The sequence below is a fragment of the Lissotriton helveticus genome, chromosome 2_2, assembly GCF_964261635.1.
Source record: "Lissotriton helveticus chromosome 2_2, aLisHel1.1, whole genome shotgun sequence".
NCBI lineage: Eukaryota > Metazoa > Chordata > Amphibia > Caudata > Salamandridae > Lissotriton > Lissotriton helveticus.
In genome coordinates this window covers 302,672,870-302,686,538 of record NC_136060.1, presented here as the reverse complement: position 1 = coordinate 302,686,538, position 13,669 = coordinate 302,672,870, and positions in this window count along the sequence as shown.

Below are 13,669 nucleotides of genomic sequence, written 5' to 3'. Positions count from 1 at the left end.
ACCCTCATTTGAGAATCCCAACCCCCTTATGTTAAAGGAGTGGGCCAGCAACAATTTAGAAGCTTCAATGAACATGGTGTGCATGTTGGTTAAGTATGCAAAAATTGATAGGTAGAATTATTGGCCCAAATTGAAGCGCTTAACTTGGAATTAGATGCCATGGATCAACAAGAAGCAATCATTAAAGGGCGGGAAGATATAAAGAAACGCCTGGACAAACATGAAATCGTTATTAAAACACGTAAAGCCTTCAAATTTGCGAGGGATAAATCTGGCTATGAAAATGGAAAAATATGTACCTTTTCTAAGAAATTTGAGTCAGTAAAAAAACAAGCCTTAACCAACACGGTGTCCACAACTCTAACACCAGCAACTCATCTTACTATTGCCCCTGCTTTATCAGAAACGGATTTAAGTTCCGTATACAGCAGCACAGGTTCTGAAGATGAAAACAATGTTCAACAGGCTGCTGTTAGCAGTTTTACTCCATCAGAGGTACTGGTTTTTATGGTGGAAGACCGACACAACACTTTACGTTCGAGGGGCACACAACAAGTGAAAGGCACCACAGACGCAACAAATGCCGCAAGGAGAGGAGGAAACGCCGGCGCTTTCATGAAAAAGAAAAGAGGGAAGGGGAATCCTCAATGAATGCAGCACGATGTATTATTTTCCCTCCCAATAACACAATGAAAATGTTCCTGAAGGAGTCATTCATTAATCTTTTTGCAATTTTTAGATTCTTGTCACAGTAGTGAACATCAATTTTGAAACACTCAAGGGACATACATACAATTCATTAGTTATTTTATTGCATTATGTCACATTATTTTTCATTTGCATATATATAAATCATATGTCAATTCATAAACGGCAACACAACAGATGTACTGTTACTAAGTTTATTTCACTGTACAGTACTTGCTGACACTTTTTGTACAAAATATGGATAGTATTTACATATCTACCATATATACATCTTTCAATAACTATATACAAATTCAAAATCCGTGCTTGTATATACAAAGAAGTGTCTTATCGTCGACGTTTCGGTCTCATATAGCACAATTCGTCGAGACCATCATCAGGACCCGTGTTGCATAATGAACCTATCATGAAACAATATATATCCAATCAGAATTCCATGTATATACATACTCTCGAGTGAATTATTTAGATCGTCTGCTCACACCAAAGTGAAAAACCAATGTCTCAATAATTGTGCCAAAGAATTAAAACCTCTATATATACACCTATTATTTACAAATTATACACCTATTACCTATATTAGATATTAAATATTAAACCCGTGCCTCGTGCGGTCATGCCCCAAACTGACATGCACCAACACCTCCAGTGGCAATATGTAACACACAGATACTCACAACTATGTAGTTTGTATATTCCTACAGGGGACACAAAGATGAAAGAGTCACCAGTGAGTACTGCTCATATTCCACTTGCTCTCAGACCATGAAACGAGTTCAATTCAGTTAGAGCTACATCTTACCTTCTGCCTCTTTGTTTGTGAAACCTAAACACAAAATGTAATGTATAGGTATATGCTCATACTTATGAGTCCTTCATTGGTACAACCATCAGTTAGATTACTTACAATTAGCAGGTTTCTGAAGAGGGGAATTCAATTTTCCTCTACGAGTCTGTCTGAAAACATCGAAAACGAACACATCAGCTAAATGTCCTTAACATCCTTAGAGACCTCACTCATCATAAAGTCTTAGCGTATTATAATATGTGGACTTACTCGGTAACTACGAATAAATCGCATAAGTCTCCACCGTAACTGGTCTCAAAACGCCATCCGCTATCGGCGTTTACCCGGCATTCAAAGTATACCATCGCGACCACGTGACCCAACCACGTGGTATATTCTCCATTTTGGGACCACCGGGGATGCCTGACTCTCCATAGATGATTAACAGGAGGTCAGGCAAGCAACCCGCAGGTCAGCAAGTTCACTTTATGCATAATACAGATAGTAAATAGTATACTAGGGGTCCCATGCAAGAAATGACCCGAAAATAGACGCAGTGGAATAGTGCAAGACACCATTTCTTAGCGATTAAGCTAGAAGGTTCCTTCTTATTCAATCATAGGCAGCCGCCCATTTTACCCCAAGTGAGACCACCAATTCTAGTTAGATGTCTAAATAGCACTATTATTGTATACAGGAATAACTGTTACAAGGAAGCCCTCACGTATATCAGAAATTTCAGCGGAGGGTCGCCAGCACATGCCACTCCACAAAGGAATTTAATCCCTTGGCAACAGTATTGGCAGACCAAATCCACCTATTTTCCTTTTCGGTGAGCAGACGATCTACATCGCGTCTTCTTTTTGATTGTTTTACAGCTTCTAGGACAAACCATTGCATCTGACAAGGAGAATGTTGTTTTTTCAGATAATGTTCCACCAAAGGTGCTGTTTCAATTTTGCATCTTATTCTCGATTGGTGCTGCATTATACGTTTTTTAACTTCTTGGGTCGTTTTTCCTATATAGTACAAGGAACATGGGCATCTTATACAGTAAATAACATTCCTAGTTAAGCAGTTTGTATGTTGCTTCATAGTCCAATTTCTTCCATTGATACAGCAAAACTTTGTTATACATGTTGTTTCACATGCTACACAGGATCCACAAGGGTAATGCCCCACTACAGATGCGAGCCCCCAAATACTTTGAATTGTACTTATGCTTGGTTCTTTATATGCCTTTACAAGGTCGTCCCTCAGATTACGTCCTCGTTTAAAAGCAAATCTAGGTAATGCAAGATGAGGTTCGACTTTTTGGATTAGATGCCAGTTTTTTGTCACTATTTTTTTGATCAGATTGGATTCTGATCCAAATGTGGTAACACATGTGTCCGAGTTATCCATGGAATCTTCTTTTTTATTGGGTTCCAACAAAGCTTGCCTGTCATAATACCATGCTCGCTTCATTGAGCGTTTCACTAATCTATATGGGTAGCCCCTCATAGATAACTTAGTTTGTAATACCTTTGCCTCTTTAAAGTAATCTTCCCGTTTTGTGCAGTTACGTTTAATACGTAAAAACTGCCCAAAGGGTAGGTTATCACGCAGATTACGTGGGTGGTGACTTGTGTATTTTAGAAGCGTATTACGCGCTGTCGGTTTGGTATAAAGACTGGTTGAGAGTTTGCCTTCATCATTCCCTATTTTTAAATCTAGGAAATGTATGCACTCCCTATCATAGTCTATGGTGAATTGTAAATTAATATTTTGTCCATTCAACCATTCATGGAAGTCTTTTAGTCTTTGTAGTGGCCCTTCCCAAATTAGACCCACATCATCAATGTATCTTAAATACTCTTTGATGTGGTGTTCAAAGGGATTGTTTTTATATATGACTTCGTCCTCGAATGCAGCTACATACAGATTAGCTACATCCGGGGCAAAAATTGCCCCCATTGCCACGCCCTTGATTTGAGCAAAAAAATCCCCATTAAAAATGAAGTAATTTTCATTGAGGGCAATCTTGGCGCATTCGATTATGAAGTCTGTAGGAACTTGGTGTGGGCGTGGTCTATCCTCCAACACATTTCTGATGACACTCAGGGCCTCTCCTTGTGGTATATTGGAGTATAGACTTTCGATGTCCATGGTGACTATAAATTGTGTTTGATTATTATATGCTTTGCCTTCAAGACGATTGATAGCATTTGTGCTATCCCTCGTGTAGGATTTGGTTAGTGGTACTTCTGATTTTAGAAAGTGATCAACATATTCAGCCAATGGTTGTAATATAGATTGGCAACCAGCCACAATGGGTCTTCCGGGTAGTTTTTTATCGTCTTTATGCACTTTGGGTAAAGTGTAGAAGGCTGGAATGGAATATTCTTTTTTGTTAAGGTAATCGTATTCTTTTTGACTCAGCCAGCCTCCATCCAGGCCTTCCCTTGTGAAACCTAGGATACCTGTTCTAATGCTATCTGTGGGATCACGTGATAGTTTTTTGTAGTGTAAAGGGTTTTGTAATTGTCTTAGTGCTTCAGCATCATAGTCAGTTTTGTCCTGTACAATAATACTCCCCCCCTTGTCAGCAGGTTTTATAATAATTTCATCCCGGCTGGCAAGGTTCTTAAGAGTCTCATGTTCGTCTTTTGTAAAATTATATTTGACATATTTCTTTTTGTCAAATATTTGATCTATTTCTGTTAGGACTACGTTTTCGAAAGTGATCAGTTCTTTAGGCATCAGATTAGTCGCCGGATAAAACGTCGAAGGACAACGTAATCCAGTGACCGTTTGTGTTTGTGGCGGAGCATTATTAAAAAATTTTTTTAATCTTATTGTTCTGAATAGTTTGAACATTTCCACTTGTGTATTGAACCGGTCGTTTCTACTGGTTGGAACAAATGACAAACCATGGCTTAACACATCTATCTCCTTTTTACTCAATGTGTGGGTCGATAAATTGAAAATGGGTACCACTTCTAAGTTGTTATTCATCAATATCGGTGCAGTAGCCATAGCTGAAGTATCTACCACTCGTAATAGCTGTTCCTGGTCTGGCGGAAGCCCGGGGTGTATTGATTCCTGTACCATCCCCTCCGGGTGTTCCGTCCCCAACCTCTCTGTGGGGTGCGGCCTCTCCCTAAAAAAGTGGAGGGATTCTGTCCTCTGCCTGATCTAAAATTAGATGTATTGCCTCTGTCTGTATTTTCGTCGGAACTAGAAGACCCTGTGTCAGAGAAGTTAGTGTGTTTTGGAACCCAATTGGCTTGGTTGGGATTGAAAAAATCTTTCTTTAGATAAGGATATGTCCGATCTCTGGCATAATTTTTTATATCCTTTTGTAGCTTTCCCTCCCACCACTTTAATGAGTGAAACGTCAACTATGGAAGAAATCAAAGAAAAAAATGAAGAAAAAAATGATGAAAGTAATGAAAAAAGCAATAAAGATAAATCGGAAAAAGAAAAAAATGTCAGTAAGAACATTGAAAACACAGTGATTAATTTAACAGACCTTGACCTAAATATCACGGAAATTCAACTTTTGTCTCTCCTTTTGCCTTAAAAATAGTTTCAAGTATGTCCAATCTAGGATTGATGTTTTGAAATTTATTCGAAAACTGAAACTCTTAAAATTTCATACGTTGAATAAAAGAAGTGATCACGCAACTAATATTTTACAAGAATCTCAACCAAGTAGGACTTTTACGATATCAGATACCATGACCCTGAAAACTGCCCACTCTCTTTTAGTTTCAGAGGATGAGCCTGTTGACAATACTCAAGTAGTGCTGAAATCCATGGGTATCACGAGTGGCAGTGCTGTGAAAAGTCCTTTCTGTCCTCGATCTATGTTTGTCCCTATGATGCCCAGGGACGCCATTGACATTTTCAGTGATCGAATGATTGAGGATTTGAAGAAGTTGAATCATGTTGTGGCAAAAAATCAGAAGCATAGGAGTTACAAGGACAAACAGTACTCTAATCTCATGCGAAAAATCAACAATCATGGAAACATTATAATGAATAAAGGTGACAGAGGTGGAAATTTTGTTTTATGGCCACGAGATGTATACATTGCAGAGGCTGAGAGACAGCTCAATGATCCACTTTGTTATAGGAAGGCCTCTTTTAATGAACTAAACAAAGTGAAACAGTTAGTCCACACTAACCTGCCACAGTGGAAAAGAGAAGGTTTAATTAGTAAAAAGGAGTTTGAATTTCTAAAGATTGATCATCCTATTACTCCTACTCTTTTTTTGCTGCCCAAAATCCACAAAGGTATTTCTCCTATAACGGGGCGACCTATTATCTCAGCTCAGAATGGATTATTGGAGGCAATATCTAAGTATGTGGACTTTTTTCTTCACGGTTTTATGGAGGCTCTTCCGACTTACATAAGAGACACTAGTGATTTTTTGAATACATTGAATGGAATCATGTGGAAACCTGAATATCAGTTCTTGGTAATGGACATTTCAACTCTCTACAGATCTATAAATAATTGTGATGGTCTAAGAGCGTTTGAATATTTTTTGTGTGAAAGGGACATTAGATTCTATGAACACAGTAAAATGTTGATCAAAATGATTGATTTATGCCTAAACAATAATTACTCTTTATTTAACAACCAGGTGTATCAGCAGCTGCGGGGTGTGGCCATGGAAGCGTGCTTCTCCCCTAGTTACGCGTGTTTACACGTGGGCAGGTACCCGGGGTTGTCTGATTGGAACAGAGACAGGGATTGTCAAGATGTGGCGGTTCATAGACGATGTCTTTATAATTTGGCAGGGTTGTGAGGCTTCGGCTGAAGACTTTGTTAAAGAAATTAATAGCAACGCACTGAACCTGGAGTTTACAGCTACTATAAGCAATATTAAAGTTGATTTTCTTGATGTTGAAGTGTACATTGCCAATAATGAGATTATGACTAAAATGCACAGAAAGATCACGGCAGGTAACTCTATTTTGCATGCCCAGAGCAACCATCCTCGCCACCTAATTAAAAGTATTCCATATGGGGAATTTTTAGGAATTCAGAGAATTTGCAATAATGAGGCGGATTTGAATATCTGTCTGGAGGATTCTGTTCAAAGATTCTTAGTTAGGGGTTATGATAAAAATGAACTGACTAATTCCCTGAGGAAAGTGATGGCCAAAACCCCTATAGCTCCTACAAACACTGCGGTTACTAACAGTATGCCAGCATAAATAAAGGAAAGTGGGGCTGAGAAAACTAAAATTAGGTTTATCACTACTTTCAACTGCCAGGAACGCAAAATTAGACAAATTGTTAAATCTAACTGGCCGATCCTCATGACAGACATCACATTAGCCTCCTTGCTGGAAGATTATCCAGCAATAACTTTTCAAAGAGCACCATCGATGAGGGATGTTTTGGTTAAATCAAGTCCTGAAGTCACTATTAAATCAAATTGGCTATCCAATAGAACTGGATTTTTTAAATGCAGCTCCTGTAGAGCATGCAAATTCGGAGTGAATACCACCGAATACCAAGAAGCTTTTTCTGAGACTATTAGTAAGATTAACAATCATTACACTTGTAAAACTGATAATGCAGTTTACGTCTTACAGTGTACTTGTAACTTGCAGTACGTTGGAAGTACGAAACTTCAAGTGTTTAATCGAATATTACAACATTTACGGGCAATAGTCAACTCCGATTCCAGCTAACCAGTGACACGTCTTTTCAAATTAGTTCATAAGAACAACCTGAATGATTTGAAATATTTTGTTATTGACGCAATCCCTATCTCAAAGAGAGGAGGAGATAGAGAAAAAAGATTGAGACAATTGGAGAGCCACTATATAGTACTTCTTAACAGTAAAATCCCGAATGGCCTTAACATGGGGGAGGACCTTCATAACTTTCTGTAAATATGTTTGATTACATATCCTGAAAACCTTTTTTAGGTTTCTGGATAAATATGAAAGTCCGTTATGATTAGCTTCCTCTTTATGGAACAATATTAGATAGCTTTTAGATCTTGGCTTTTATCAATATGTTGTTATTAGCATGTTTTTACATTGGTTTTACCGATTTTATGGTTTTACCTAATTTTTGCGTGCTGAGGATGTTATTGTTGTGATTGGAAGGGGATGTTAAAATCAGTGATTAATTGAAATAGTTTCTTTAAAAGTTAAAAACTATACTTTGCAATACGAACCTTTTGAGAAACTTTGATGAAGTATATAAATTATCTGTATTAAATTGCTTGCTAGGGTCTGTTATCTTATATCACTGTTTGCACCTTATCCGATAAACTTTCCTACTGCCATTTTAAAAGCAAAATTGATGAATTAGCCGTGTTTATATTATATTGCACTTTATTGCAATTTGCACTTTACACATTATGATACATATGCTGCTAATACCGGCTATTGTCTTGGTATTTTTGCTCATTATATATTTTTGATTTATGAGTATGCACAACTAATTATTATTTTTGTTGCACTCTTTAGATGTTTTGTGGTTTTTAAAACATTGTGTGTGCCATCTTTAAATCACCTCTTTCTTAATTCTCCTTGATTACATATTATACCTTATTTCTTCTTAGGGCACTTGCCCTCTATTGTTGGAACTGCTAGAATAAGTCAAGCTCTTTGAACAAAAAAATGTTTGGGGCTGTATATAAAAAATTAATATTCCAGGACGTACATAAATGATGAATTTTCCTCTGGATCAGCAGCAAGAGTCACTGTCAGACTTACAATCTCATTAAAGATATGATGATATTATTGTATTGTTTGGCATAAATTTAAGAAGAAGTATTGTGGTAAAACGAATAAGTATGTTTTTCATTTCTATGAGGGGTAGGAGGTGGAGTCACGAAAGGTGTGCACAGTATTTAAACCGCATAATTCTCTGGGTATGTTATGTGATCAAGTCCGCGTTTCCCGGACGAAACGCGTCATGCTGTTACCCATCTTGGAATAAAGCACTTCTTGCATCATCCATCGCTGTGGTCTGTACCTGTTCGTGCTGGTGTTCGGTTTGGATCCTTGTGCTGCACGACTGTGGAGTTCGATATATATATATATATATACATATATATGTATATATATATACATATATATATATATACATATATATATATATATATATTCACTGAAAAAACCATAGGTTTGACACCAGTTATAGTTAGCTGGAAATTTTACTCGGATAAAACCAATGAAATTCCCACTTTATAGTTAGTTGGACTCACTATAACTTGCGCGTGCAATGCACTGCTGATGACGTCACATGTTACATCACTCATGACATGGTCAGTGACATCACTCATGACATCACTGATGACACCATCCAGTGAATGTGTGTATTTTTAAAAAATAATTATGTGTGATATATGTATATGTAAAAGTTGATGGAAGAATAAATGTTTAAATAAGTGTTTACATGGATGTTTAAAAAAAAAATTTGATTGGCTAACTCGCTTATTAAGTGTATCTTAGTGAATACATATAATGAGTAATGTTTAAATATTTAAATATAATGATTAGTGTTACACTTTGTGTATAAGTGGCTGCATGGGTTGGTGAGTAGCTAAAGGTGTAGGTATATGGGTTATTAGATGTTTTTCTTAGTATCAGTATGAGTGTTTGTATGGTTTGGTGGGGGTATTACTTAGCACATAGATGCATGAGTGACTGACTCTCTGTTTGTATGTGTTTTGAAGACAGCATATGTGCAGGACTGTATGGGTGGATGAGTGTATATATGTGTGTGTTAGTGACTGAATGACTGTCTCACTAGTGTCTTTATCAGTAACTACATATGTTTTCATCTAATATATGTGAATACTGATGTATATAAGTGAGTATATGTGAGAGTAAGAAATTGTAAGAGTATGTGTTTCTATAAGTGATTGTTTAAGAGAGTAAGTATGTGTAAGTTTCGTTAGAAGTAAGGTGGTTGTGTGTGTATAGCTATATATGCAAATAAATAGATGTTCAATAGTTTATTTGCATGTGTGAGTATGTGTGAGAGTATCTTTTGGATGACTGTCGGTGTGTAACAGGATGTATAGGTGTATCACTACATATGATGAGTGAGTATATGTATGAGTGACTATATAGAACTGTTGGTCAATGAGTGGATGTGTATATAGATTGTGGAATTATTGAATTGGTTGTTGTAACTGGTAAGGGTATCACCATTTTTTTGAAAATGTAAGTTTCTATTTTTGAATATGTGTTTCAAGGGTTACATTACAGTGAAAAGAAGTCTGTTACTCTGTCACAAGGATGGTGTCATCAGTGATGTCATGAGTGATGTCACTGACCATGTCATGAGTGATGTAATATGTGACATCATCAGCAGTGCATTGCACGCGCAAGTTATAGTGAGTCCAACTAACTATAACGTGGGAATTTCATTGGTTTTATGCGAGTAAAATTTCCAGCTAACTATAACTGGTGTCAAACCTATGGTTTTTTCAGTGAATTTTATAGGTTTTTTAAATGCTAATTCCTAACTATAACTGATGTGAAACCTATGGTTTTTTCAGTGAATTTCATAGGTTTTTTAAATGCTAATTCCTAACTATAACTGGTGTGAAACTTATGGTTTTTTCAGTGAATTTCATAGGTTTTTTAATAGCAAATCTCTATAGGTATGAAATGTAATATTTTTATAATGAATTTTATATTTTATAATTATGTAATTCTATTTTTTTATGTTTATTTATTTATTTATTTTTAATTTTTTTGTCCCGGAGCGCTCCCGGGGCGCGTACCGATGCGCTCACCGGTGAGCGCAGTGTTACGGTGCGCCCCGGGGCGCGTACCAATGAGCGTCCCGTTAGCGCTATTGCCGCGAACGAAAACAACATCGTGACGTATCGCGTAGCCGCGTGATGCGTCATATGACGCACAGCGTAAGCGCACCCGGAAGCACCCGAGCGCATACGATCATGCAACGTAATCGCCGCCAGGCGCGCCCCGGGGCGCGACTACGGGCGCGCCCCGGGGCGCACCCCCTGGCACGCACCGGGCGCGTAGCGTAAGCGCGTCGGGTCATGTGATCTGAAAATAACACTTTTCATTGGTTCAGATCAGTTTTGGTTTCCAAATGATGAATGCCCGGATCATGTGACTTGAAAATAACACTTTTCATTGGTTCAGAACAGTTTTGTTTTCCAAATGATGAAAGCCCCCACCTTTTTTGCTCATTCTCACTTTGTTCTTTGAGTGAGGAAGACCTGCTTTTTTCTTACAGAAATGGCTACAGTCATATCAGCAGCTGGAGCATCTGCCCCACCACCACCACCATCAAAAAGACCATCAGAAGATTACATTGGTGGTCAAGAAGAAGAGGAGGAGGAGGAGGAAGAGGAGGTAGAGACAAGGCAGTTCCTGCCTGAAGACAATCCCCCATACAAACCAAAAGAGCACTTCATATGGGAGTTTTACAAAATCCTAACGGGTTTCAAAAAAGTAAACGCTCAAAAGGTGACTTGTCTCATCTGTGGTGCTGTGCTATCCAGGGGGAACCCTGCAAAAAAATATTCCTTTGGGAATCATACTATGATTCGGCACATGCAGCGTTTACACCCAAATAACTATTCTGCAGCAGAGGTGAGGGAACTCTACAAAAACCTACCCCAATCATCATCCAGAACCTCAACAACCAAAGATCCCACTCCATCGGGTCCAGAGGCAAGTGAGGTGATTCCAAATATACAAACAAAGCTTGGGGGATACAAAATTGTTTGTATATATTACAACAAAACAATTAGTTATGGTCAGCAAAGCATCACACTAATCAATGTTGCTATGGATAACCACAAATGCCCGAGGAAACCATCATTTTTCCTGGGTTTTTTTTGTGCTCCAGTTGAGCCATTTTCAATTCCCTGTTTTTTGTTTCTCCCCATAAAAAATACAAAAAAAATATAAAACTGTTCAGAAACGCCAAAAAAAGTAAAAAATGTTTAAAAAAACAATAAAAAAAATTTAAAACAACAAAAAGAATTAAAAAAACAGTTCTTTTTAGAACTACCGCTAATTTTTTTTTAAAATGCTACATTTTTTGGAAACTCTGTCATTCTTTTTTCTCCAGGGTACGCGTACCGGTACGCTCCCCGGTGCGCGTACCGGGGAGCGCACCCAAAAAAAAAATAAAAAAAATAAAGGAGTGAGCATGAGGGAAAGACAGAGAGAGAGAGTGATGTTAAGAGGAAGAGAGCTAGAGGGAGCAACACAGAGGGACTGTGTATTAGATAGTAAGACAGAGAGAAGGTGTAATATGGTGTAAGTGAGAAAAGGAAAATGAATAAGGGAGCGAAAGAAGGGAAGAGAGAGGAAGAACACTAAAACAGAGGAACTGGGAGAATGTGAGTGGGTGTTGAAAGTAAAAGGAAGGAGAGTAAAGGATGGGTAATGAGGGGTTGTGACGGTACCGGAGTAAATGAACAACGGTGAGGGAGGGTGAGAAAAGAGCAGTGAGTGTAAGTAAAGAGGGGTGAAAGAGGGTGGATAAAAGTGAATAAGGGTAAGACATGGGGAGTGACAGAGAGAAAGGACAGAGAGAGTAAAGGAAGGAGTAACTGAAAAGGTCTGAGTGAAGCAGCAAAGGAAGGTAAGTAAGGGAGTGCGGGTGAGTTGTAGGGAGCAAGCATGACGAAAGAGTAGTGACAGAGTGAGGGGACAGAGACAGCAACGGTAAGAGAGACAGAGGGAACGGAAGTGAGGAACTGTGAGGACAGACGGACTGAGAGAAGGAGTGAGAGGAGTGAAGTAAATGAGTAAGGGAATGAGTGAGGGAGCGAGGGAAAGGAACAGAGGTTAAGGGAAGTAAAGCAGGGGGACTAAAAGAAGTTGAATGCCGTAGGAGAGTAAGGGAAAGAGGAGTAAACATGGAGGATAAGAATAAGTGAGGGAAGCAGAGTAAGGAAACAGGAGTGAGGTAGGGTGAGAGAATAATAGTGAGGTTAAAGCAAAGGGTGATGATAAACTACATTTTTTTAGTCACACACCATATAATTAATGTAACTTTAATTACATTTTTTTACTACACTTTGTATCTGTGAAAGAGAGAAGAAAAAATAAGTTATAATTAGTAAAATATATATTTTTAAATAAAAGATACAAATGAAGAGGTTAAAAATCATAACAGTGTATTAAGAAATAAAGTAAGAGTGAAGGACACAGAAAGAGAAATAAAGTAATCTAGAAGGACAAAAAGAGGGAAAAAGAAATAGAAGGAGAGCAAATTACTAAGAGTAAGGCATATAGATTCACTGACAGAGAGGAAGAGAAGAATAGAGAAATGAACTGAAGGTAAGAAAGATACTAAAAGAATGTGAGTTAGCAAAACTAAATCAGGAAACAGGAGTAAGTAAAAAGATAATGACTGAGAGGGAAAGGAGTCTAATTAAGGATGCATTTAGAAGAATGAGGAATGGAAGATAACTGAGAGTAAGTGAAGGAGAGTTATAGAGTGAAGGGATGAAGGGAGAGAGGATAATATAGAAGGATTGAGGGAAAAGGAGTGAGGAAGTTAGTAGACAGAGAAACTTAGGGAAGGACTGAGTGAAGTGGAGTACAATGAGTGAGGAAAGGAAAATGAGTAAGGGAGCAAAAGAAGGAAAGAGAGGAGAAGAAGACTAAAGCAGTGTTACTTAGAGAAAGTGATTCGGTGATGAAAGTAAAGAGAAGGACATTGAAAGATAGGAAATGAGGGGTAGTAATGGAACCGGACTAAAAGAAATGGGGTGAAGAACGATAAGAGAGAAGCAGTGAAGTTGTTGTAAGAGAAATGATAGAAGGTAGATAAACACAAGTGAACATAACACAAGGAGAGTGAGGGACTGAGGACATAGAGGTAGTGACGGAAAATAGAGAGAAGAGGTTAAAAGAAAGGAGCAAACAAAGATAAGCGAGGGTGAGTGGGTGAGTTATAGTGACAGTGTGCGACAATACTTGTGAGTGAGTAAAGAGGAATTACTGAAAGAGCAAAGGAGGAAAAGACGGAAAAGGGAAGTAATGCAGAGAGACTGAAAGCTGAAACGTGGTGCAAGGGAGAGAGGGGATGCAGACAGTGGAAATGGAAATGAGGGGTTGTGAAAGAAGTGCAGCAAACGAATGGGTGTGAAAAAGAGTGAGAGAAAGGCAGTGTGAGTGAGTAAACAGAGCTGAAAGAGAGAGGAAAAA